This window comes from Marmota monax, unplaced genomic scaffold (assembly GCF_021218885.2).
Source record: "Marmota monax isolate L192 unplaced genomic scaffold, Marmota_monax_Labrador192_F-V1.1 WCK01_AAM20220418_F8-fsc00079, whole genome shotgun sequence".
Lineage (NCBI taxonomy): Eukaryota > Metazoa > Chordata > Mammalia > Rodentia > Sciuridae > Marmota > Marmota monax.
The window spans coordinates 2,936,228-2,963,259 of NW_026694099.1; the positions used below are offsets into that span (position 1 = coordinate 2,936,228).

A 27,032-nucleotide genomic window follows, 5' to 3' on the forward strand; every position below is an offset into this window, starting at 1 on the left:
AGCAGAGCCTTCGCCCACGCCCGGATCAGGCCCTGCCAGTATGGTGGTCATGTGACCTCAATTGGAGTGGGGGCAGAGCGGAACTGCCACCCGTGCCTGCAGGGTGAGCAGACCTGTGACCGACCTGCAGATCAGGCCCAGCGGACCGCAGGCGTGGTAGGAGGGGCAGGGCAGAGCCGCCGCCCGCGCCTGTAAGGTAGGCAGACCTGCGACAGACCAGCGGATCAGGCCCAGGAGCCTGCCGGCGTGGTACACACAACACCCGAATTGGAGTAGGGGCAGAGCAGAGCCACCACCCGTGCCCGAAAGGTGGGCAGACCTGCGACCAACCAGCGGGACAGGCCCAGTGGACTGCCGGTACGACAGACATGTCACCCCATTTGGAGTAGGGGTAGAGCAGACCCGCCACCCGCGCCTGCAGGGTAGGCAAACCTGCAACCAACCGGCGGATCAGGCCCAGTGGCCTGCCGGCGTGGTACACTCGTCACCCCAATTGGAGTAGGGGCAGAACAGAGCTGCCGCCAGCACCCAGAACAGGCCCAGTGACCTGCCGGTGTGGTAGCCACGACACCCCAATTGGAATAAGGAGAGAGCAGAGCCGCCGCCCGCGCCTGCAGGAAAGAAACACAAGCAGTATGAAAAGACAAGGAAAGAAAGGACCACAAGCAATGCAGGTCAACACAACTTTAGAAGAGGTAACAGCTGCAGCAGATGGAATGTCAGATAAAGAATTCAGGATATACATGCTTCAGATGATCCGGAGTATCAAGGAAGACATTAGACAGCAAAATCAGACAATGAAAGATCACTTCGACAATGAATTACACAAACAAATCCAGGAAGCAAAGGATCAACTATACAGGGAGATAGAGGTTATAAAAAACAAACAAACAGAAATCCTAGAAATGCAGGAAGCAATAAACCAACTTAAAAACTCAATTGAGAATACTACCAGCAGAGTAGAACACTTAGAAGATAGAACAACAGACAATGAAGACAAAGTATTTCAACTGGAAAAGAACATAGACAGCTCAGCAAGACTGTTAAGAAACCATGAGCAGAACATCCAAGAAATATGGGATAACATTAAGAGACCAAACTTAAGAGTCATTGGGATACAGGAAGGTACAGAGCTCCAAACCAAAGGAATGAGCAATCTATTCAATGAAATAATAGGAGAAAACTTCCCAGACTTGAAGAATGAGACAGAATCCCAAATCCTAGAAGCCTACAGGACGCCGAATGTGCAAAATCTATAAGAGATCCACACCTAGACACATTATAATGAAGATTCCCAACATACAGAATAAGGAGAGAATTTTAAAAGCTACAAGAGAAAGGAAGCAGATTACATTTAGGGGTAAGCCAATCAGGATAACAGCTGATCTTTCAACACAGACTCTGAAAGCTAGAAGATCCTGGAATAACATATTTCAAACACTGAAAGAAAATGGGTTCCAACCAAGAATTGTGTATCCAGCGAAATTAAGCTTCAGGATGGAAGATGAAATTAAAACCTTCCATGATAAACAAAAGTTTAAAGAATTTGCAGCTAGAAAACCATCTCTTCAAAATATCCTCGCCAAAGCATTACAGGAAGAGGAAATGGAAAATAACAATGAAAACCAACAGTGGGAGGTAGGACAGTAAAGGGGGGGAAAATAATCAAAAAGGAAAACAAACCATGTTTAGTAACAGAAATAAACAAATATGGCTGGAAGAACAACCCATATCTCAATAATAACCCTAAATGTTAATGGCTTAAACTCACCAATTAAGAGACACAGGCTAGTAGAATGGATCACAAAACAAGACCCAACAATATGCTGCCTACAGGAGACGCATTTGATAGGAAAAGACATACATAGGCTGAAGGTGAAAGGTTGGGAAAAATCATATCACTCATATGGACTTCGGAAACAAGCAGGAGTGTCCATACTCATATCAAATAAAATAGATTTCAAGCCAAAGTTAATCAAAAGGGATAAAGAGGGACACTACATACTGCTTAAGGGAACCATACACCAACAAGACATAACAATCATAAATATTTATGCCCCAAACAATGGTGCAGCTATGTTCCTCAAACAAACTCTTCTCAAGTTCAAGAGTCTAATAGACCACCATACAATAATCATGGGAGACTTCAACACACCTCTCTCGCCACTGGACAGATCTTCGAAACAAAAGTTGAATAAGGAAACTATAGAACTCAATAACACTATTAATAACCTAGACCTAATTGACATATATAGAGTATACCACCCAACATCAAGCAGTTACACTTTTTTCTCAGCAGCACATGGATCCTTCTCAAAAATAGATCATATATTATGTCACAGGGCAACTCTTAGACAATATAAAGGAGTAGAGATAATACCATGCATCTTATCTGATCATAATGGAATGAAACTGAAAATCAACAATAAAAGAAGGAAGGAAATGCATACATCACTTGGAGAATGAACACTAGGTTACTGAATGATCAATGGGTTATAGAAGACATCAAGGAGGAAATTAAAAAGTTCTTAGAGATAAATGAAAACACAGACACAACATATCGGAATCTATGGGACACATTGAAAGCAGTTCTAAGAGGAAAATTCATTGCTTGGAGTTCATTCCTTAAAAAAAGAAAAAACCAACAAATAAATGATTTCATACTTCATCTCAAAATCCTAGAAAAAGAAGAGCAAAACAACAGCAAAAGAAGTAGAAGGCAAGAAATAATGAAAATCAGAGCTGAAATTAATGAAATCGAAACAAAAGAAACAATTGAAAAAATTGACAAAACTAAAAGTTGGTTCTTTGAAAAAATAAACAAAATCGACAGACCCTTAGCCATGCTAGCGAAGATAAGAAGAGAGAGAACTCAAATTACTAGCATACGGGATGAAAAAGGCAATATCACAACAGACACTTCAGAAATACAGAAGATAATCAAAAACTATTTTGAATCCTTATACTCCAATAAATTAGAAGATAGTGAAGGCATAGATAAATTTCTTAAGTCATATGATCTGCCCAGATTGAGTCAGGAGGATATAGACAACCTAAACAGACCAATATCAATTGAGGAAACAGAAGAAACCATCAAAAGACTACCAACTAAGAAAAGCCCAGGACCAGATGGGTATACAGCAGAGTTTTACAAAACCTTTAAAGAAGAACTAATACCAATACTTTTCAAGCTACTTCAGGAAATAGAAAAAGAGGGAGAACTTCCAAATTCATTCTATGAGGCCAACATCACCCTGATACCTAAACCAGACAAAGACACTTCAAAGAAAGAAAACTACAGGCCAATATCTCTAATGAACCTAGATGCAAAAATCCTCAATAAAATTCTGGCGAATCGGATATAAAAACATATCAAAAAAATTGTGCACCATGATCAAGTAGGATTCATCCCTGGGATGCAAGGCTGGTTCAATATACGGAAATCAATAAATGTTATTCACCACATCAATTGACTTAAAAATAAGAACCATATGATCATCTCGATAGATGCGGAAAAAGCATTCGACAAAGTACAGCATCCCTTTATGTTCAAAACTCTAGAAAAACTAGGGATAACAGGAACATACCTCAATATTGTAAAAGCAATCTATGCTAAGCCTCAGGCTAGCATCATTCTGAATGGAGAAAAACTGAAGGCATTCCCTCTAAAATCTGGAACAAGACAGGGATGTCTTCTCTCTCCACTTCTCTTCAACATAGTTCTCGAAACACTGGCCAGAGCAATTAGACAGACGAAAGAAATTAAAGGCATCAAAATAGGAAAAGAAGAACTTAAATTATCACTATTTGCGGATGATATGCTAATATATCTAACAGACCCAAAAGGGTCTACAAAGAAACTATTAGAGCTAATAAATGAATTCAGCAAAGTGGCAGGATATAAAATCAACACGCATAAATCAAAGGCATTCCTGTATATCAGCGACAAATCCTCTGAAATGGAAATGAGGACAACCACTCCATTCAAAATATCTTCAAAAAAAATAAAATACTTGGGAATCAACCTAACAAAAGAGGTGAAAGACTTATACAATGAAAACTACAGAACCCTAAAGAGAGAAATAGAAGAAGATCTTAGAAGATGGAAAAATATACCCTGTTCATGGATAGGCAGAACTAACATCATCAAAATGACGATATTACCAAAAGTTCTCTATAGGTTTAATGCAATGCCAATCAAAATCCCAACAGCATTTCTTGTAGAAATAGATGAAGCAATCATGAAATTCATACGGAAAAATAAAAGACCCAGAATAGCAAAAACAATGCTAAGCAGGAAGTGTGAATCAGGCGGTATAGCGATACCAGACTTCAAACTATACTACAGAGCAATAGTAACAAAAACAGCATGGTACTGGTACCAAAACAGGCGGGTGGACCAATGGTACAGAATAGAGGACACAGAAACCAATCCACAAAACTACAACTATCTTATATTTGATAAAGGGGCTAAAAGCATGCAATGGAGGAAGGATAGCATCTTCAACAAATGGTGCTGGGAAAACTGGAAATCCATATGCAACAAAATGAAACTGAATCCCTTTCTCTCGCCATGCACAAAAGTTAATTCAAAATGGATCAAGGAGCTTGATATCAAATCAGAGACGCGCCGTCTGATAGAAGAAAAAGTTGGCTACGATCTACATTAGGTGGGGTTGGGCTCCAAATTCCTCAATAGGACACCCATAGCACAAAAGTTAATAACTAGAATCAACAAATGGGACTTACTCAAACTAAAAAGTTTTTTCTCAGCTAAAGAAACAATAAGAGAGGTAAATAGGGAGCCTACACCCTGGGAACAAATCTTTACTCCTCACACTTCAGATAGAGCCCTAATATCCAGAGTATACAAAGAACTCAAAAAATTAGACAATAAGAGAACAAACAACCCAATCAACAAATGGGCCAAGGAACTGAACAGACACTTCTCAGAGGAGGACATACAGTCAATCAACAAGTACATGAAAAAATGCTCACCATCTCTAGCAGTCAGAGAAATGCAAATCAAAACCACCCTAAGATACCATCTCACTCCAGTAAGATTGGCAGCCATTATGAAGTCAAACAACAACAAGTGCTGGCGTGGATGTGGGGAAAAGGGTACACTTGTTCATTGCTGGTGGAACTGCAAATTGGTGCAGCCAATTTGGAAAGCAGTATGGAGATTTCTTGGAAAGCTGGGAATGGAGCCACCATTTGACCCAGCTATTCCCATTCTCGGTCTATTCCCTAAAGACCTAAAAAGAGCATGCTACAGGGACACTGCTACATCGATGTTCATAGCAGCACAATTCACAATATCAAGACTGTGGAACCAACCTAGATGCCCTTCAATAGACGAATGGATAAAAAAAATGTGGCATTTATACACAATGGAGTATTACTCTGCATTAAAAAATGACAAAATCATAGAATTTGCAGGGAAATGGATGGCATTAGAGCAGATTATGCTAAGTGAAGCTAGCCAATCCCTAAAAAACAAATGACAAATGTCTTCTTTGATATAAGGAGAGTAACTAAGAACAGAGTAGGGACGAAGAGCATGAGAAGAAGATTAACATTTAACAGAGATGAGAGGTGGGAGGGAAGGGGAGAGAGAAGGGAAATTGCATGGAAATGGAAGGAGACCCTCAGGGTTATACAGCGGAGGGGGTAGAGTGAGAGGAGGGGAGGGGAGGGGGGATGGTGGAGGATGGGAAAGGCAGCGGAGCACAACAGACACTAGTATGGCAATATGTAAATCAATGGATGTGTAACTGATGTGATTCTGCAATCTGTGTATGGGGTGAAGGTGGGAGTTCATAACCCACTTGAATCAAAGTGTGGAATATGATATGTCAAGAAATTTGTAATGTTTTGAACAACCAACAATAAAAAATTTAAAAAAAAAGAGTTCAAAAACAGCTATTGTCTCAATTGATATTGAGTATGATCTTTTGTGTACAGAAAATATATTTACCTTTCTATGCTTGGAGGATTTTACATTCAGAGAACTGTGTATTTCACTAATGTTCTTTTTTGTCTGTCATCTTACTTTTAAAGTCACATGATTTAGATATATTAAAAGATTTTTTTTGTTATGAAATCTAACCTGAGAAAGGAACATTCATGACAAATTTTCATTTTAAAGCTAAAGGAAAATGAAGTATAGTGCTGAATTGCAAGGTTTCCATATCAAGTGGGTCCCTCACTACAGGCAATCTTGCTAAGTCAAATTTCTAAGCTGGCAGTTTGACAAACTTTTAAGTTTTCCTGTGCACTACTGTGGTAGTAGGGAGATATCAGGTCAAGGTGGTGAGTTGAACACTTCACTCTATTCTCTGAGAGGAAACAAAGAAGCAGGAATTACTCAAAGAATATTAAAGGTACAGATTGAAGCATTTAAACATAAGTTTAAAAATACTTATGCAAGTAGAACAATTTTATTTAAAAAATTAACATGGGAAATTGCTTCTATTATAATGTAGAGTGTAAGGGAACTGTGCACAGTTGTCAATATCCATATATTATCACCTCAATTACATAAAAAGTCTTGGAGGCATTAGGGAAGATTGAGAAAATACACTAAAATAAATTTCCCATCTACTAGTTTAATTAATTTAAAAAATTTATGTATGACAGCAGAATGCATTACAATTCTTATTACACATATAGAGCACAATTTTTCATATCTCTGGTTGTATACAAAGTATATCCACACCAATTCGTGTCTTTATACATGTACTTTGGATAATGATGACTATCACATTCCACCATCATTTCTAACCCCATGTCCCCCTCTTCTCCTCCCACTCCTCTGCCCTATCTAGAGTTTGTCTATTCCTTCCATGCTCCTGGCTCCCTATCCTACTATGAATCAGCCTCCTTATATCAATGAAAACATTTGGCATCTGTTTTTTTGGTATTGGCTAACTTTACTTAGCATTATCTGCTCTAACTCCATCCATTTACCTGCAAATACCATGATTTTATTCTCTTTTATTGCTGAGTAATATTCCATTGTGTATATATGCCACATTTTTATCCATTCATCTATTGAAAGTCAGCTAGGTTGGTGCCACAGTTTAGCTATTGTGAATTCGGCTGCTATAAACATTAATGTGGCTGTGTAGTTTGGACTTAAAAAATGGAACTGCCATCAAATCTTAAGTGACTTTCTCTATACTTAACATTTTTAAATTTTTTTAACAATGAAAATATTTTGTTTTAAAATAATTGTTTAAAAAGTTAAGATAGTCATCCTGAATTCTTCAGGATACTAAGATATCAATATTGTACTTAAAGCAACAATATTGATATCTCATCCACAAATGAGACATTGCTATTATTCCCTCTTTTTAAAAAAAATTAACAAAACCTGGTTTTCCATTTGGTTTAGGGTATGATCCTTCTTCTCTCCTTTCTGCATCAGTTCTCTTGCTGCACCCCAACTCTCTCTGTCTTGGCTACAGGCTCTTTGTAGGTGATCTCAACCAGCCAATGCTTTGCTTTAAATACCACTGGAGAGCTAATGAATTCCAAGTCTGTATCTCCAGCCCACACCAACTTCCGAGCTTGCATCTTTTTTAATTTGTTAAAATCTATTTTAATTAGTTATACGTGGCAGTAGAATGCATTTTGACACATCATACATTAATGGAACATAATTCATTCTTCTGGTTGTACATGATGCAGAATCACACTGGTTATATAATCAGATAAGCACATATGGTCATAATGTCCAAATCATTCTACTATTGTTCCTGCCCCCCATATTCTCAACTCTCCACACTCCCCTCCACCCAATCCAAAGTACCTCTTTTCTTCCCTAGCCCACTCCTCCTTATTTTGAATCAGCATCCACATATCAGAGAAAACATGCAGCTTTGGTTCCTTGGGATTGGCTTCTTTCGCTTAGCATGATATTCTCCAGTTCCATACATTTCCTGTCAAATGCCATAATTTCATTCTTCTTTAAGGCTGAGTAATTCCATTGTATATACCACATTTTCTTTATCCATTCATCTACTTAAAGGTTTCCATAGTTTGGCTACTGTGAATTGAGCTGCTATAAACATTGATGCGTCTGCGTCACTGTAGTATGTTGACTTTAAGTCATTTGGGTATAAACTTAGGAATGGGATGACTAGGTCATATGTTGGTTCTGTTCCAAGTTTTCTGAAGAATCTCCACACTGCTTTCCATAGTGGTTGCACCAATTTGCAGTCCTACCAGCAACACGTGATTGTACCTTTTTCCCCATATCCTCGATAACATCCATGTTGCATCTTCAAACCAGCAGTACCACTATCGTGTCTATAACAGGCTTCTCACACTGAATGTGGCCAAACAACATTAGTGATTTCCTACCTTCTCCCTCTCTTAGTCTTTCCTAATCTACACTTCAAGTCTTTTACCTTTACAGTAAACGATACCACTAATTTACTTAGTTGCTTATGTTGAAAACTATAAAATATCCTTGATTCCATCCTTTTTCATAACCATCTCACCCTACTCAGTCCATCTTGTGACTTGTTAATGTCACTGCTATGTATACCTTGAACCCAACACTGATCCCATTACTCTGGCTTCCACTTTCACAAGACACTATCATATTGTATCACAAGTAGATCTCTGCAAAGCTATCCATGTGTTATATTCTCTGACCCCATTTGTCTTCATGGTAGCCAGAATGTGACATTCAATATGCCATGTCTTTGCTTAAAACCTGTTCTTTGTGTCTCATTGTGTGCATGATAAAATCTAAGTCCTAGGCCAGGCACAGTGGGACACCCCTGTAATTCCAGATGCTCAAGAGGTTAAGGCAGAGTATTGTGAGTTCAAAGCCAGCTTCAGCAACTTAGCAAGGTCCTAAGTAATTCAGTGAGACCCTGTCTCTAAATAAAAAACAAAAAATGGCTGGGTCTGGGGCTGAGTGTTTGAGTGCTCCTGGGTTCAATCCCTGGTACCAAAGAAAAAAAAAAGAAAAAGAAAAGAAAAAATCTACACCCTAGATCATGGCTGTCATGGATCTGGATGCCTCTGCTTCCTTACTCTCATTTCTTTTCCACTCCCTCTGTGCTTCAAAATTCACTGATCTTCCTTGCTTCCTCAGCTATATCAAACAATTAGGAAATTTTGTCCCTTCTGCCTGCAAAGCTCTCACTGAGGCCTGCTTCCACCAATGATCCTTCCTCTACTACTCAGACCTAAAACTTGTCCCAATTTCTTCACGATGCTCAGCTTGTACCAGGACTGTCAAACCAGCAGCTGCTTTCACCATCCAATAGCCCTCAAGCAGTCAGGGGCCAGGATGAGCTACAACACTTGCAAAAAGAGTTGGCTACTCCCTGCAGTCAGATCTCCCCTTCAGGCGTACCCCATCACTCACCAGTAGCTAAACTCTAGATTACACAGCTCAAGGACAAGTTAATGGGATTTGGCAGAACATAAAAGGAAACAAGAAAGCACAAAGGAAAATGCACTCAAAATAGAAATAGGTAAAATACACAGTAGTAGAATTTGTGCCAGTTAAATAAATCAAGCCATATTTACATTTCTGTGTTATCTTTAAGGACAAGCAGGAAAGAAGATGCAGTTATTGAAGTACTTCTAAATTTGTTCAAAACTACATTTAATTTTACCTCTATGATTCTTGAAACATCAGGGATGGGCATCTATGGAATCAAAAGTGCTGCACATTGATTGGTATGTTGGCTCAGCCTTGGATAGGTTGATTTACAACCTCCAGGCTGGCCAATCGGGGCCAAGCTGCAGGAACAATCTAGCAAAACACATTTGTGGGGTACTTTACTGTTCCCAGGGCTAGGTCCACATTGCCCTCTTGGTTCTCACAGCAACCTGATATCTATAAAATGTATAGTTTCTCTATATAAGAGAACTGGTTTCTAAGAAGTTTATTCACTTCAACCAAAGATTCAATTATAAAGGTAAGATCAAACCATGTTCTTTGTTCTTAGTGCATTAGAAAATAAAATCATTGTGTCTGAAAAAAACAATATTCTGTAATCCAGGAGACATGCTAGTCCTGAATTTATCACCAGTTAGCAAGTGTGGCCTTGAGTGTGGCCTATTTGCCTCAGTTTCCTCAATTAAAAAGGAAACTCATTAACTGTACCACAGAATTGTTTTAAGAATCAGTGTGTGGTCCTGTATGAGGCATGCTTCCTTTCAAGGCCTGTGTACTTGCTGGGCCTGAGATTTCTCTTCCCTTGACATCTGTAGTTTGTCCCCATATTTCCTAATATATCCACATTAGAAGGCCTTCACCAAATACCCCAAATACAACAGTGACCATACCCTCAATCCATACTCCCTATCACCTACCGCAATTATAGTTAAAGTGCTTCTTCTTCATCTGACACATTTGATTTCTTCCCACAATTAGATTGTAAGTTTCATGAAAGCAGGGTTTTTTGTCTACCCAGGGTTGGTATCCCAGAAGGCTAACACAATGGCTGGCCCATAGAATGTCCTTTAAACACTGACCTAGTAAATGGATGAAAGAACTAAATAAAATATATCATATGCATGAATGCATTATGATTATCATCATCTAGTCCTGTTTGGTCTGCTTACTATGAGCCAAGTTATACATAGCATTCTTGGCATTAAAATATGTGTCTTCAATCAGGGTAAATTTAGCACAATTTTATATAAGCGAGGAGATGGCAGGACTAGAAAACACATATAAATGATAGTCACTAGCACTTAACAACTTAAGTCCTAGCAAAGCCCTCAAACCTTCTATTTCTATCTCAATTATTAATATCAGAGATGTTATAACAACTACCACCACCCAGAGTTTCCATGAGTGTGAAAAAAGTCAGAAAGTAAAATTAAAATTTTCCACAAAAAAGGGACCTAAGGATAGACAGATACCTCTGGGAGGGAAAGAAGTGAAAAGGATAGAATGGCGGTGGTGAGCCTTTAGGTGTATCTTTAACATCAAAGAGACAAAGAGGAACGGGCACACATGTGTACGAGCAGAATTGAGTGTGCTTTTCTATAGGTTTAGACTAAAAACCAGGAGAGTTATTCAGTTACTCCTTGTTTTCCATGTTTGGAAACCCTTCATTGAATTGAAATCAGCCTCTCTGTTGCTTTCCATTATTCTGTGTGATCTCCAATAAGTTACTCAACTTTCTGATTTCACATGGTAGCTCTCCAAATATGTGAGATAGTCTGTGTGCCCATGAGTCCTTTCCACCTTAAACATGACCACCTTGTTCAACTTGTACAACAGAAGAGAGAAGCTAACATAACCACCAATGGCAGATGGTATCTATTCAGTACAGGCTCCCATCAAGCTGTTATTCTATATAACTAACACTGTATTTCTAAGTACCCCATCTTAATAAGAAATTCATGAAACTAAAAAGGTTTTAACTGCTTAAAATCTGAGTGAGATTAAAATAGAGCATGATTATTTTCCTATAGTCTTTAAAGCAACCTCTTCCTTTCAATTTTAAACAAAACCAGAATCCCAGATTAGCTTTAATAATTAAATAATTCAAACACCATTTGGCCTTGAGATGGAGAGGTGGTTGGGTGAGGTTTTATAATGGGATGATAGAAAATAAATGCTAAAAATATGAAATACAGCAAGTAGTGTTCAACAAATAATTGTTAAAATCTCCTGTGACCATATAACAATGTATAGGAGTTCACAATTTAGATGAACTTCTATCCATTTAAAAATCACATGTCTTATTTTAAGTGCACGGTTTACCCAAAGGCATAAACAACAATTTGTTAAAAGCACAAGATGACTTGGAATAGCCCCAGGTACAAGTGAATAAATGTGAGCACAATACATTAATGCCACTCAAAAGTGTGGGCCACAGACCATGCTATGTGGTATTGTTCTTCACACAAAAATTGAGATAGACTATTTAGAGACTTTAATGGAATGTGGACAAAGTAATTTTATGTTAGTTGAATCTGATAATACTTTAAAAAAATATGAACTTGTCTTATTTCATTTTTTTAGCAATTTATTTTATCCTATTTCACTATAGCATTGGTCTTTCACTACAGATTTTTCCAGAAGACAACACTAGATGAATTGAGACTTGAGGAGTTTTTTTGTTTTGGTACCAGGGATTGAACCCATGGGCTCTTCACCACTGAGCTGCATCCCAGCCCAGTTTTGTATTTTATTTAGAGATAGGGTCTCACTGAGTTGCTGAAGACCTCAATAAGTTGCTGAGGCTAGCTTTGAACTCATGATCCTCCTCCTTCAGCCTCCTGAGCCACTGGGATTACAGGCATGCGCCACCACACCATGCAAGATGGGCGAGATCTGACGTCTTTTAATTTATATAATATCTTCTTTGCAATTCTGAGTTATATGCCCAATTTTAAAGCTGCCAACACTTATAATGCCAGGAGATTGAGTGTAATTTCAGAATCATTAAATGGTTTGAAAGTCATGCTGAACAGGAGAATTTCCATTGAACATATTCTAACAAAAAATAGCAGTTCAACTATTCCATTTATTTTTTCACGGGCCAAACAGGAATTATCCCTTCTTTGCTGAAGGGCCACAGCCCTAGCAACATCAGCAAGGACCACTTAAAAAGAATGGATTATCTTTGTTAGTGTCCAGGATTAACACTGAAAATAGAATGTCTGTAACCCCCATTGAGAACTGTAATTCAGGTATGTTGAGAGGAAGGGGAGAAAAAATCCATAAAGCAATTAGATTTCAAGGGGAATTTTTTAAACAGTCAATTTGAAAAGTCAATTGCTTTGCTATTATATATAATTTCCATGTTTAACCTCATGTTTTAAAGACATCAATTAAAAACAATGAGAGATGAAATCTTTAGGAGTCTTTGGAAAAACCCTGCTGCTACCTTGCTTCACATCTGAATAATCTCAAGAAACCTTGACCAAGGAAGGGGAAATGGGGTAAAGAGGTTGCCAGGATATGGAAAAAGATTGTTTCTCTCCAAGGAAGGGTGGGAAGGTCTGAGGATGTGGGGAAGGATTGGATAGGCAGGGTGGTGCTTCCCTTTCCTCTGTTACACCTTGTTTTTGATGTCCCTGTGTCACTATTCAGCAATTCAGGCTTTCTGAATTATGTATCATCTTTTACTGTCATTTGATGATAGATACTAAAGTTGGTATCAGAAAAAATGCCACTATGATATGAGAAATGAAGTTATTTAAAATTAATTTCTCGTGGATTTTATCTTACAGGTACCTTCATCTCCGGTGGCTGAGGTCAACGTATTTCTAATTAATCATTTGTCATCCCAGGATTATCTTCCAGGTTTGGGTCAGGAAATATATTTTAAAGTGGTTGTTGGTTGTGCTTATTTTTAGTATGACAGATTAATACCATTTTGTTATTAATATGCACAGCACCATCTTACATATTCTCAATCACAAGACTGAGATGTGATATTTGAATCTTAAGGGGAGAGCTTTTTGTTTTCTTTTTTAAACAAACTTCAAAATGTTACTAATGTAATGATTTCTATACTGTCCTTAATAAGTCAAAGGAAGAAAAATCAATGATCTTGTGACAATAACAAACCTTCAAAGACAGGCTTACTATATTGTCCAATTAAGAGACCATATGTGACTATCCTCTGTGCCAGCACCCCGCCCCCCAATACTCCCTCCAACATTCCTTGTGTGGACGCTATTCACTCTCCTCAGATGTTTATCCTTTCCTTTGTCTATCTGTTGTCACAAAGACTCTCCCCTTTTTAAACTTCTGCATTTAAAATTCACATTAGAAGAGGGATGTATGAATAATTTTCTGATGAAGGTTTGTAATGATGGATCAAGATTTATGAGCTTGCATGATAGCATTTCAGTTTTTCACTCATATGTTTCCAAAGGATGTAGCTCTTAGCTTAACAGTTTTTGCTCATTTTCAGCAAATTATTTTCTTGACTGTTTCAAATACACAAGTGTCAGGCAGCAGAATTTCTGTGAAGCAAAACATTAGTCTCCCTCAGCTTTCACCATTGTTATCCAAAGTTATTTATCATGAAGTTTGGGTCAACACTGTCTTTTTCAAGGAGCAAGAGAGGCATCACAGATGAGTACAATTTTTCATGTTTTACAGAACTTAACAAAAACACAGTTGTATTTCACATCACTACTATCCGTAGGGGTCAGACTTGGAGCTCCTGGTATCCCTGTAACAACCTCAACAGAGATAGAACAAAAATTATTACACTGAGATAAAAGAACAAATGAGATGGCTTTGCAAATTCTTTCATTTCAACTATGGTTCAGAACTATACTCTGATCTATTCCTCCTGGTAGTGGTAGAAGTGAGGTTTCCAAGAGCCATTGCTCTTGATGCTCTGCTGAGTTACACAGATTCTACACACATACTAAAGAGTTCAGATTCCTTCACTATTAAAACAAGAGACAACTATTACTATTACTTTTGTGACTACTGTTACTATTGTATTTCATCTTAAGCTGACCACCATAAGGCACTGGTTCTTAATTACCAAGAGCAACACATTAGGTAAATCATTTGGATTTTTAAATATAGACCAGTAAGAGGCCCATGAACCATCCTTAAAGAAATAAGGTCTCTGGTGATAATGAATCCTGGGGGTAATCTGGGAAGTGCTTAATTTTGGTGACATTCTAAATCAGACCTATGCTACTTCCCACGGTCATCCTGTCATAGATAAATAGGATGATATAGAGCCATCCCTGACTTAAGGACAAATGAGAAAAAAAAAATCTTCTTGGGAAGCATAACATAAAGACACTAGTGAATGAGGAAGAAAATGCAATGTGACCCTGGTATACACGATTATTTCTGGGGAACTAAGGAGTTGAGCAGAGTAGAGAGGTAAGTTAATACCAAAATCTTTGTTTAGCATTATTCCTAATCATAGCAACTCTTATGATGATTTTTTGTAGAAAAACACTGGACCATCAGAAATGAAAGAAACTGAAGGAAAAGATGACAAAATGGTTTTGAGTAAAAGTATCCTTGGTATCCTATATTTTGCAAACTTTTTAACAAGGTACTAGCAACCCACATGGGAACAGAAGCTTATGACACATTGTTCACTGCAGAGAACTGAGAGAAAAGGCTGTCACCATCACAGCAGGTTCTAAATGTGCAGCAGAGCTTCAGCAACAGCCTGCCCAGGCCCCAGGAGCATCCTAAGGATCTGAATATAATCTCCTGGGGGTTCACATTTCAATTAGAAATTAACTGCATTTCCATACTGGAGAAACTGGATTTCACATGCAAAAGAATGAAGCTGGACACCTACAAATTTACACAAAATGAATCAAAGACCTAAACAGATGAAGAAGAGATGAAACTTGTAAAATCTTAGAAAAAGACATAGACACAAACTGTTGTGACTTCTGATTAGTTTCTTAGATATGCTTCTATAAACACAAGAGATAAAAGAAAAAAATAGATTAATTGGACTTTATCAAAATTAAAAACTCTGATTACAGCCTACAGAATGGAAGAAGATATTTACTAACCACATATCTGATAAAGGTCTTGTATCCAGAATATATAAATTAAAAATAGTAAAAAAATAATTTAAAAAATGGACAGAGGACATGAATAGACATTTCTACAAAGAAGATATATGAATGGCTAATGAGCACTTGAAAAGAAGCTTAATGCCATTAGTCTCTAGGAAAATTCAAATCAAAACCCCAATGAGATCCATCTGACATCCACTAGAATGTCTAAAATCAAAAGGACAGTGTTGGTAAGGATGAGGGAAATGGAAATACTGCTATTGGGGAATGTAAAGTGGTGCAGCCACTTAGAAAACGGTCTGGCAGTTCCTCCAAAAGTTATCCATTCAGTTATCACATGACCCAGCAATTTGACTCCTACATAAATAAATACTCAAGAAGAATGAAGACATATGTCAACACAAATACTCTGAAAACAATATTCATAGCAGCATTACTCATAAAAGCCAATAAGTGGAAACTACCCTGTATTAGTTTTCTGTTGCAGCTGTAACTAATTACCATAAACTGAAACAATACAAATTTATATGACAGTTCTTTAGGTCTCACTCCATACTTTTTGTAGCTCCTAGACGCCACCTGCATTCCTCGATTCATGATCCCCTTCCCCTACTTTCAAAGCCAGCAGTGATGCATCTCTTTGATCCTTCTTCCACAGGTGCAAAAGGCTCTCCACCTTTATGGACTCATATTATTAGAGGAGGCCCACTAGATAATCCAGTATAATCCCCTTAAGTGGTGGTCTGCTTATTTAAAGACATCTGCAAAGTTCCTTTTGCCATGCAAAGTAAGGTATATTACAATTCCAAGATTAGGACACGGTCATTTTAGGGAACCATTATTCTGCCTGCCACAAAAGCAGATTGGCTATTGGATAAACAAAATGTAATCTATTCCTATAATTAACAAGTTTTTATTCTGCAATAAAAATGAATGAAGTATTGATACATACTACAACATGGATGACCTTTTAGAACATTATACTAAGTGCAAGAGGCCAATCACAAAACACTATGATTTCATATATATAAAATATCCAGGATAGGTAAATCCATAGTGATAAAAAATAGATTAATAGCTTCCAAGGGCTGAGTTTGGGGGTGTATATGATAACAGTTGTGACTTTTTGTGTATGTGGGAGGGGACATACATAAAAAAAGTAGTGAAGTTTGCACAAGTCCATGCATATACTAATAACACTGAATTATATACTCTAAATGGTTGAACTCTATGTATATGAATTATATTTAATAAAGCTATTCTTCCAGTGAATGAGGGTAAGAGGACACAGAAATAACCCACGGTGGTTTCAGTTAAATATGGTATGAATTTTAGTTAAAATACAATACAAACCTAAAATCATTGTTGAAGGAGCTTGAATTATGGGGCATTCATGATTAAGGAAGTCACTGACATTCATAAGATTCATGAAAACATTTAATTTTAAAAAGAGGTGATTATTCTTCAAAACAAAAAGTTAATTGCAATCAGGGATGTCTGACAAAGGGACAAATCTTTGTTTAGTTGGTGAAATGGAAGAACAGGAAAACTGTTTCATTTAACAAAATATTCTAGAACTGGCAGTCTGACAAGTAGGTTAGCAGTGAGGATTTATATACCCAATACAATGTCGTACCATGATGGAGACATAATTGACATAAGTCTGGTCCCTTCCTTTTACCATTAAAGCAGTATAGCAGGCGGCCAGCATACTCTCACCCTAGAACAAGCCCAGAGCATGAGTGTGGGAAAAGCAACATTGCAGCATATTATGCGTAAGTCATGGATTGCAAATAGCTGCTCTAAACGTGTGGCTTCAATATGTTATCTGTTCTCTTTAGATATGCATGACATTAGAGTGTATTTTGACATATTATACAAACGTGGAGCATAACTTATTCTAGAAGCTTCAATTTTATTCTAAACTATATTCAAGGGAAAGGAACTCTTCCCTGAGTGCACTATTAAATAATGAATGTTTTCCTACATTTCATTACCTAAGAAGTAGTCTAAACTATGAATCTACTTTTTATCTCTATGGATTTACCTATTCTTGGCATTTCATATGTATGGAATCCTATAGCCTTTTATGATTGGCTTCTTTTGTTTAGAATTATGTTCTGAAAAGCCATCCATGCTTTACTATGAATCAGTACTTCATTCCTCTTTATTGAAGAATAATAGCAGATTAATTATATAAATAGACTACCTTTTATTTATTCCTCAGTTGATGAACATGAGTTTGTGGTAGGCAGAATAATGATTTCAAAAAATTCCTCATGTTGGCATGAGCTTCTACGCTGGGGAGGCACAAGAAAAGTAGGTACTTTGAATCTAAGAGTGTGTTCAAGATTAAAATCGTATGGTTGTCATGACAGAGGCTCTGGGAAACAGGGTCTCACACCTGACTTCCTCCTTCCCCAGGCGCCCAGCACTCAGGGTGAGATGTGTCAGAGCTGCCCTAGTTGCCTGTCTTATGCAATAGGCACAACATGGAGTTCAGCACACACAGAAATCAGGTACTTTCAGGGCAATTTCTGTCTAAGATGCTTAAAATAATCTCATTACCAGAACTCATTCTGGCATGGGTAACTACAAGATTGTTTAAAGAGATGGAGGAAAAGTTTCTAGGAAAAGAACAATTCCCATACCAAAAAAAAAGCATTGGTAGGGGCTGGGTATGTGGCTCAGTGGTAGAGCACTCACGTAGCATGTATAAGACCCTGGGTTCCACCACCAGCACTGCAATGTTAAACAAACAAAGACAGAAATATGTAGTGTTTCATTTCCTAATTCTTCACTTTTTTTTTCCTGTGGTACTGGGGATTGAACCCAGGGGTGCTCTACCACTAAGCTACACCCCAGGTCCTTTTTAAGACAGGTTCTTGCTAACTTGCTGAGGTTGGCCTTGAACTTGTGATCCTCCTGTGTCAGCCTCCCAAGTCACTAGGATCATATGTGCACACTACCACACCTGGTTAAAACATTTGGGATATTTTGACAACTAAAGAATAAATTTAAAAAAAATTTAAATTTACCTTTAGGGTTCAGATTATTTTTTAAAAAAATCTTTCTCTTTAGCAAGATTTAAAGAGGTTTTTTTTTTTTTTTTTTTTAAATTAAATGAGCCACTATTCCTTTAGTATCTCAGATTTAATTCTTGCACTTGGGATCTTTGGATCCAGCAGGAATGATTTCATTCAATTTACAATTTTAACATATCTTTGAGTATACTTCACACCTGTGATTCTGCCTCATACTCTTAATTTTCTTTTGTGAAAATACTGATTTTGTTAATTAAATAAATACTTACTTGTTAGCAGAAACATCACTGGGAGAAGGTAAGGTGCATGGGTAAGCATATTCCCATGTGTACTTACCTATGGATGATGTGGGTGGCCGACAGGAGTTAATTTCTTATACAATTTTATTGCTTACAATACCCAAGAGTACTTTGACAAAATGTTAACAATAAGAGAGAAATAGCTGCCTAGATGGCAGGATCTAAGAGAAGAAAGTTAGGTCAAATTGAAAACTACAGAAGCTTCATTTGTACCCTACCAAAGAATTTAAAGTCAAATAAGAGGAAAAGTTTAGTTTTCCAGAATTTTTAATATCTAGAAACCTTAAAATGCTATTGTGATTCCTATATGTAGCTTTCAGTCTTTCTAATTAAAGGAAAAGAACATCAAACAGTATCTAGTGTGTCAATGCACCATCAAACAGATTGATCTTTTTCCCTTCCTTTTCATTTTTATTATGTTTAAACTCTCTCAGACACTAGGAAGCTTCTTTACCTCTCTTTATTCATAAAATGGTCTTGAAGCTCACCAGGGTATTTGGTCCTGTCATTCAGAACACAAAGCAAGAATTGGAGCTCAAAACTCAAAACCCTGTAGTATAGTTTAAGGTCTGCTATAGTGATGCCACCTGCTTCAATCTTCCTGCTAAGGATTACTTTAGCTATTCTGGGTCTCTTATTTTTCCAGATGAATTTCCTGACTGTATTTTTCTATTTCTATGAGGAATGCTATTGGGATTTTGATCAGAATTGCATTAAATCTGTACAGTGTTTTTGGTACTATGGTCATTTTGATAATATTAATTCTGCCTATCCAACAGCAAAGTAGATCTTTCCAACTTCTAAGGTCTTCTTTGATTTCTTTCTTTAGGGTTCTATATATTTTTTTTTAACAGATAAAGCTTGTTTTTATTTCAACAATAAGTGTTGGCGAGGATGTGGGGAAAAAGGCACACTCATACATTGCTGGTGGGACTGAAAATTGGTGCAGCCAATATAGAAAGCAGTATGGAGATTTCTTGGAAAACTGGGAATGGAACCACCATTTGACCCAGCTATCCCTCTCCTCAGTCTATACCCAAAGAACTTCAAAACAACATACTACAAGGACACAGCCACATCAATGTTTATAGCAGAAAATTCACAATAGCTAAACTGTGGAATCAACCTAGATGCCCTTCAGTAGATGAATGGATTAAAAAATGTGGCATTTATACACAACAGAATATTACTCAGCAATAAAAGAAAATAAAATCATGGCATTTGCAGGTAAATGGATGGAGTTGGAGGACATAATGCTAAGTGAAGTTAGCCAATCCCAAAAAATCAAATGCTGAATGTTTTCTCTGATATAAGGAGGCTGATTCATAGTGGGATAGGGAGGGGGAGCATGGGAGGAATAGAGGAATCCTAGATAGGGCAGAGGGGTGGGAAAGGAAGGGAGTGCGGAGGGGATTAGAAATGATGGTGGAATGTGATGGTCATCATTATCCAAAGTACACGTATAAAGACGCGAATTGGTGTGAATATATTTTGTATACAATCAGAGATATGAAAAATTGGGCTCTGTATGTGTCATACGAATTGTAATGCATTCCACTGTCATATCTAAATTTTAAAAAATTAATTTTAAAAAAACCCTCAAAACCCATTTGGAGGAAGGTGTGTGAATGTACTTATATTTGTATATGAAATCACTCTAAGATGTCTAAGATGTGGCCATTTTCAAAAATAACAAGAATATCATTCATAATTTTTTTAATCATTCTTTTCTGTTGGTTTAAAACAAAAATTCTCAACCATTTTAACGTCTGATCAATACTACTTAACATTTTCTCTTTCTCACTTCCTACAAGTTGAGGGTATTCCTCAGAAGGCCTTGTGGGCCTCCTGCTGGAGATGATTTAACTATCCTTCTAGTTTGATGAGAATGAGACTCAAGGCTCATGAGCAACTCAACAAGACTCAGAACACTTTACTTGAATGGGAAAAATTCTGCTAGCTGGCAAGGCCTCCGCCCTGTGGAGCCTCAGGACCCCCCCAGCAGACCTTAACAAGTCTGGTTTCCATGTTCATCTGCTTCCATCTCCAGCATCTCTTCAAGTTCACATTCTTCAAGCCCCTAAACCAACTTTTCAGTCTCTTGTCTTTCATATCCATGTCCATACATCTAACCTTCCCCAATGTATGATGAACGGTTTGCCAAGCAACTCCTGTTCCCAACTAGAGACTGTTCTTCCCTATGAATGTGTTTCACTTGTTTTTTTGGGAAACAGGAAGACAAGGTCAGCTAATGGCACCACATGACATGATGCAAACAAGATCTGTGTGTGCCTGGATGGCTGACTCTGTAACAGACACAGGCACCATCCACAAGGGTTTGATATTCCCTAAGTTAGGCTTTAGAGTTAGGTGTGAACTTTAGTAACAGCTACTTAGTAAAGCAAGTTGTGCAATCTCTTCAAGTCTTGTTTATGTCATCTAAACAGAAATAACACCTTACCTCCCAGGGATGTAGTGAAGATTCAGAGAAATATTTGTAAAATTTTAATTAATACAATATCATGTTATTATTTTACTATTGATAGATAATTAAGTTCAAGTTTTCAATATTACAAATAATAGTGTCCTGAACACTCTTTTTCATGTTTCCTTAAGAGCATGTCAGTTTTTCTGGAGTCTAAGTAAGTAGCCAAACTCTATCAGCACATCTTGGACATTAGATGCTGTTGACAAATAGTTCTTCAAAGCACATTGCAAATAAGTGAACTCACAGATTCTAGGTACTGAGGATCAGAATATTTCCTGCCATTGCTAGGGAAATTAAAAAAGAGTAATTCCATTTAAGGCACAGAGGCAAAAACAACCAACTTAATAATGGCCAGAAAACACATGTAAGAGAATGTCACAGGCATTCATGAAGATACCTCCAGTCATGGTGGGGGAAGGGAAGTTCCAACTTGTCCAGTCCTGCAGTTGCCCTGTCCAGAGAGGTACCTACATAAGGGGCCTTGGCATCTCTCCAGTCAGATACTTCTCAACTCCGAGGGCTGAGTCATTCTCAAAAACCAGCAACTCCACTTTTAAGGATTAATAAGAGCATAAATATGGATCAATCAAAAGAGTAGCAATTGCTTAATTAATTGACTTTGGAAAACTACTGAATAAGCTTGCATAATAGGCTTTTGAAGTATTTTATAATATGCAAATATCCTCTAGAAATAAATTTTAAAATCTCCACCCCTCCCCCACATTAACATAAGAAGGGAGAAAAATTCAACTACAGCCAAATTTTCTGATTTGCTTGGAACTTATTTCACAGCACAAAGAAAAAGGCATTTCACATTGACTGCCGAAAATTCCCTAAAATATATTACCTAAAAAACTGGAAAGGGGTAAGTGTTTGAGTGGTTTGTAACTGTAAAACAAAGATGGGATGGTATTGTTGAAACGGAAATATTTATGCAGTGAGGACTCTGACATGTTTCCAAATACCTCTCCTCTACTGGCTGCCTAGTTTTATTTAATTTTTGGCCAGGGGATTCATGCTTCAGTCAACTTTTCTTCTTTGTATAAACAAACAAGCATTTATCTAATTTCCAACCAGTCTAGCAAAGTTCTGGTGGAAAAGGGGAAGGATCTTGCTAAAAGGAGCAGAACACTATAGGAATCACAGGAAGGCAATAAAAATCAGGATGAGAAGTATGGGGCTATTAGGAGAGATGAAAACACTTTCCCAAACTGCTTCTCTGGAAATCTCTGGACTTGCCACATCGCTCCGACTAATCATATGGAGAGTTTTGTTCTATGGGGGAATGGCATAAAGTTAGTCGTTAATCAGGTCTTTCATTTTGGCCAAACAATAATTCATAATAAGGAGTCAGTTTCTTGGGAGTATAAGTAGCCAAACCCTATCAGCACATAAATGAATGAATTTTTATATGTATGTTTATTTCATATACTTATTCATATATATTTCATATATTTATTTCATATATTTATTCCCTGTGAGAACTGAGGAAAAACATAGTCCTATCAACTCCATCAGTACACTGCTATCATTGTTTTGCGTTTGTGGAAAACATTTGCATCTATAGCTGGACAGTAAATTTGTAAATAAAAGTCAGGAATTATGAACTTAAAATATTTCTAATGCAGAAGTTGGTAATTTTTCAACTAAGAGAGTTCAGTATAGTGGTTAAGAACAATTGTGAAGCCAGGTTGCTCAGGACCCATGCCAGCCTGCAGCTCCTGCCTATGTGCATGTGGGCCAGTTCCTTACCCTCTGTGAGCCTGGCTGCTCATCTGTGAAAGAGAAGCAGCAACAATACCTGTGTGAGTGGGATGTCCTAAGGATCAAATGAATTGAGATACAGGCAACACTGAGAATAGTACCCTGAAAAGGACGAGGGGTGCAATATAAATTTTAGCCCCTACGGGTCTTTATTTTAAATAAAATTTCCAATTGCTACTAGCCAAGGTTAGCACCCTAATTTCAAAATAATGAAATGGACTTCAAATCTTTTGGTGGACAAAAACAAGTAGAACCATGTATACAGAATATTCTCATTAAAATTCAGAGGTGTGACCGGGTATGGTGGGGCACTCCTGTAATCCCAGTGGCTCCAGAGGCTGAGGTAGGAGGATTGAGAGCTCAAAGCCAGCAACAGTGCAGCACAAAACAACTGAGTGAGACCCTGTCTCTAAATAAAATACAAAAATGGTCTGGGGATGTGACTCAGTTATTGAGTGCCCTCGAGTTCAATCCCTGGTACAAAAAAAAAAAAAAAATCAGAGATGTGAAGAGACCATAATGGATGACCACATAGTGTTGTTCTTATACTACAAGTAGGGTATGCTGTCATAGCTATTCAATTAGGCAATTGTAACTTACTTGTCAAAGGAGGACGTTTCTGAATGCAGTACTCTTGTGTTGTGAGGGAGGGAGGATTTTCTGTAGCTTCCACACTGGCCCACCCTGTCCCACCCTCCTGGCCAAGTGATCCACCTTTCCCTCAAATATTAATCCTGAGCTCTCAGTGGCTGAGGCTGTTTCCTCCTTGGCCTCTGGGCTGGGTTAACATCCTTTTGAAACAGAGTCAAGTGGAACAAGCAACGCTATTTTTTCATGTTATCTATAATTGCCAAAGGCAGAACATATTTATGCTCAAAATCCTTTAAGAACCCTAGGAGTGATATTGCCCAAATCTTGATTTGCTGAGAGAGTTTTTGTAACTATCATACTTTGAAATAACCTTTTCTCTAAAGACATCTTCAAAAAGCAGTTTATTTATTTTCTAAATCACCTCTGACGCTGTCCTTTTCCCTGTTTTTGTGCTGCAACAGACTCCTGGTCTCCATGTCCTTCGTCCAAGGAATGGATTGCAGCTGTGTTCCTTTGGGTGACATTAGCAGAAATGTCAACCAGATATGTCTGGTGCTTATTTTTCTTTATTATAGTTCTCCCCTCTCTTCAGTGGGCTATGTTAACATTTGAAGGAAAATATTTCCAAACCTTTGTGTCTGCAACTTTAATGAAAAGGTGTTCTTCTCGGTTTTGGAGAGCATACAATCATTCAGGGATTTAATTCTCATTAATCTTAGTTTACTGCACAGACAGCCTTTGAATTACTTTCTGGTGGTGTTATACCTCTGCACACAGAGGCAAGTGAGTTGGGGGAAGGAAGAGGAGACAATAGGAAATTGAAACAGAGGTGCCCTCAGATACCCTATCACAAAATAGTCCTCCAGAATTGAGAATAATAAATCCCTAATTAAATTGATCTGTCAGACTTCATCTTTTTACTTTCCTTAGGAAACCAAGCCTAATCAATCAATCTATCTGTTTACATTATTAAAAACTGGAAATAGAAAAAAACTGTACAGTTATATAGAGGACCAAGAGAGTCCAGCCTGCAGCACTGCCATGGAAAGAACTGGAAAGCAGGGAGAGAATATTCTAGAATATAGAAAGATTTCAACTTAGCTCTCATTAACCTTACTTCCTGTCAATGTTTCTAAGCAGGCATCCTCCCCATTTGCTTTGTTGTTTTTTTTCTTTTAATTTTTGTTTTTATTCTCATCACAGACATATGCTAAGCTATTCATTTACAATTTTAATAGTGTCTCTAGATCATAAACCCATTATTTCTTCTCCTACTAGCTTATTAGTCTATTAACAACTTCACGCTGTGAAAACAAATTAGAATTGGATAACCTACCCAGTTTTTGACACCACTTTCCAGCTCTTTAGCAATCGCTTCAGATACTGATAAACCTAAATATAGAAGCAAGAAACACATAGCTAAAATAATTTAGTATCTCAGTGATTAAAGCAAAAGCATGCAATCACTAGCTCAGAGCCTCTGAGCCAGCCTCGCAGCTGTCACATCTGATCATTGTTTATTTTGATTTATTCATTCCAAAGGTACATGAGACATGCACCCCAGAATTTAAATATTTCTAGTATTCTAGTACATGGGTATTAAGAAGAAAAGATTGTTTTTAGTTTATTAAAATTCACTGAAAAATAAAAACAATTCTGAATATCAATCCAGGTGGGTCCCTTGGGTTGGAAATTTCCATTAAAATTCAAAAAGCATTAAACTTAAAAAAAAAAAAAAAAAAGAACAGTATGACATTGCACAAGACCAAGAGATGACAGGAGATATTAGTTCAAAGTTCAGGAGAACAACTAAGGGAAACACACCCCTTATGCTTCAAACCTCATAGCTGAACCCAAGGGAAAAAAGGAATTAGCTCTCAAATAGCGGAGTTCTCAGGAGCCTTTCAATCTTCCAGTGCCACTGACACTTAACACTGGGATGGCAAGCACTTTCCATTCCATCTTCCCACACACAACACAGAGCTGGAGCTGCTTCACTCCTAAATTGCTTCAAGGTATGAAACACTCCAGCAAAAGGCCAGATTTCTGAAAGTCTCTGTAAGCTTAGGGCAATATACAGTCCAAACCATTCCCTTTCTGATAAAGTAAATTATTTTGTCTTTCACTACAGACTGCAGACATTTAAAGTAGTAGTTTGCAGTTCTAAAAAGCATTCATGCCCACGTCGGCAGTTTCAGGATGTTTTATTGTCAAACTTCCAAAGAAGCTAATAAACATTTGTCTGGATTCCCATTTATATTTTCAGTACCAAAAGAATACACAGCACAAACGGAATTTCTCCAAATTAGATATTTATATCGGCCACAAAATTTTATAGACTGAATCAGCTTTAAAGGGCCTAAGTAGAGAAATGACGTTCTTCCAAGCATGGGCAAGTGACCTCTACTTCACCCTGGGCATCGTTCAATGGACTGGAGTGACCACTCTCAGGAAAACATGTTCTATTTAACTTCTTTCCCTTCCTGCCCTATGATCCTGGCTCTTTGAAAATGGTAGTCTGGTAGAAGAGGTAGCAGTGACAAATAACTAGCCTTCTAGAGAATCTAGAAAATATGTAGCCTCTTGATCACAAAGGAGCACTTCATTGTATTGAAGAAAGAACATGGAGGTGTCTCCTAGATGCCAGGCAGAGACTTTTACAGGTACTTCAGCAGACAAATATTCCCCAGGCCATAGGTAGAGAAATGTTTTATTTCATTAGATTTCTCCAAGACTTGCTGTGCTTCTGTGAGCACAGAACTAATTCACTTTGGGAAGTGAAATCCACTTTAAGCTGTGACGTATTCCTCAGATGGCTAATCACACCATTCTGAAAAATCACACATGACAAATTACACAGAGATAACTTGTTGGATCTCACTGTGTCTGCATTTTCCTAAAAATGAATAGAGGATTTTAGTACACTTTTAATTTGTTCACTGAACTTTTTAGTTTTAGAAGAAAAGTCACATTTCCCTACAAAAAATAAAGCCTATCTCTTACAACAGTCTTCACCACACATTTCTGTGACCATTGCATTGTGCTAGTTCCAGCAAAGCCTTTATGAACAGAAGGTTTAACTACCCACCATATTCTGAAAACTTTTTCATGATGATCTGTTAGGGAGAAAAATGCTCTGTGCTTTTTTTTCCTCTATGAACTAATTAATTCACTAAATAAGAACTAATATCAGTTCATGATGGTGGACTGAAAACACTAACCAGAAACTTCCTGCAATGTTTTACTGGGATACAGAGTACAGAAGAATTTATAAAATTACAACAGTATTGAAGTACATGGGCAAGAGTTGAGACATGTGTATGCAGG

The 27,032-nt window shown here is 37.6% G+C and overlaps 1 protein-coding gene across 4 annotated transcripts in view; it reads right to left on the bottom strand.

Moving 5' to 3' along the window:
* The window catches only part of Stxbp6 (syntaxin binding protein 6), a 255,776-nt gene that overhangs the window by 104,525 nt on the left and 124,219 nt on the right, over positions 1-27,032 (bottom strand). The gene's annotated exons all lie outside the window — the stretch shown is intronic.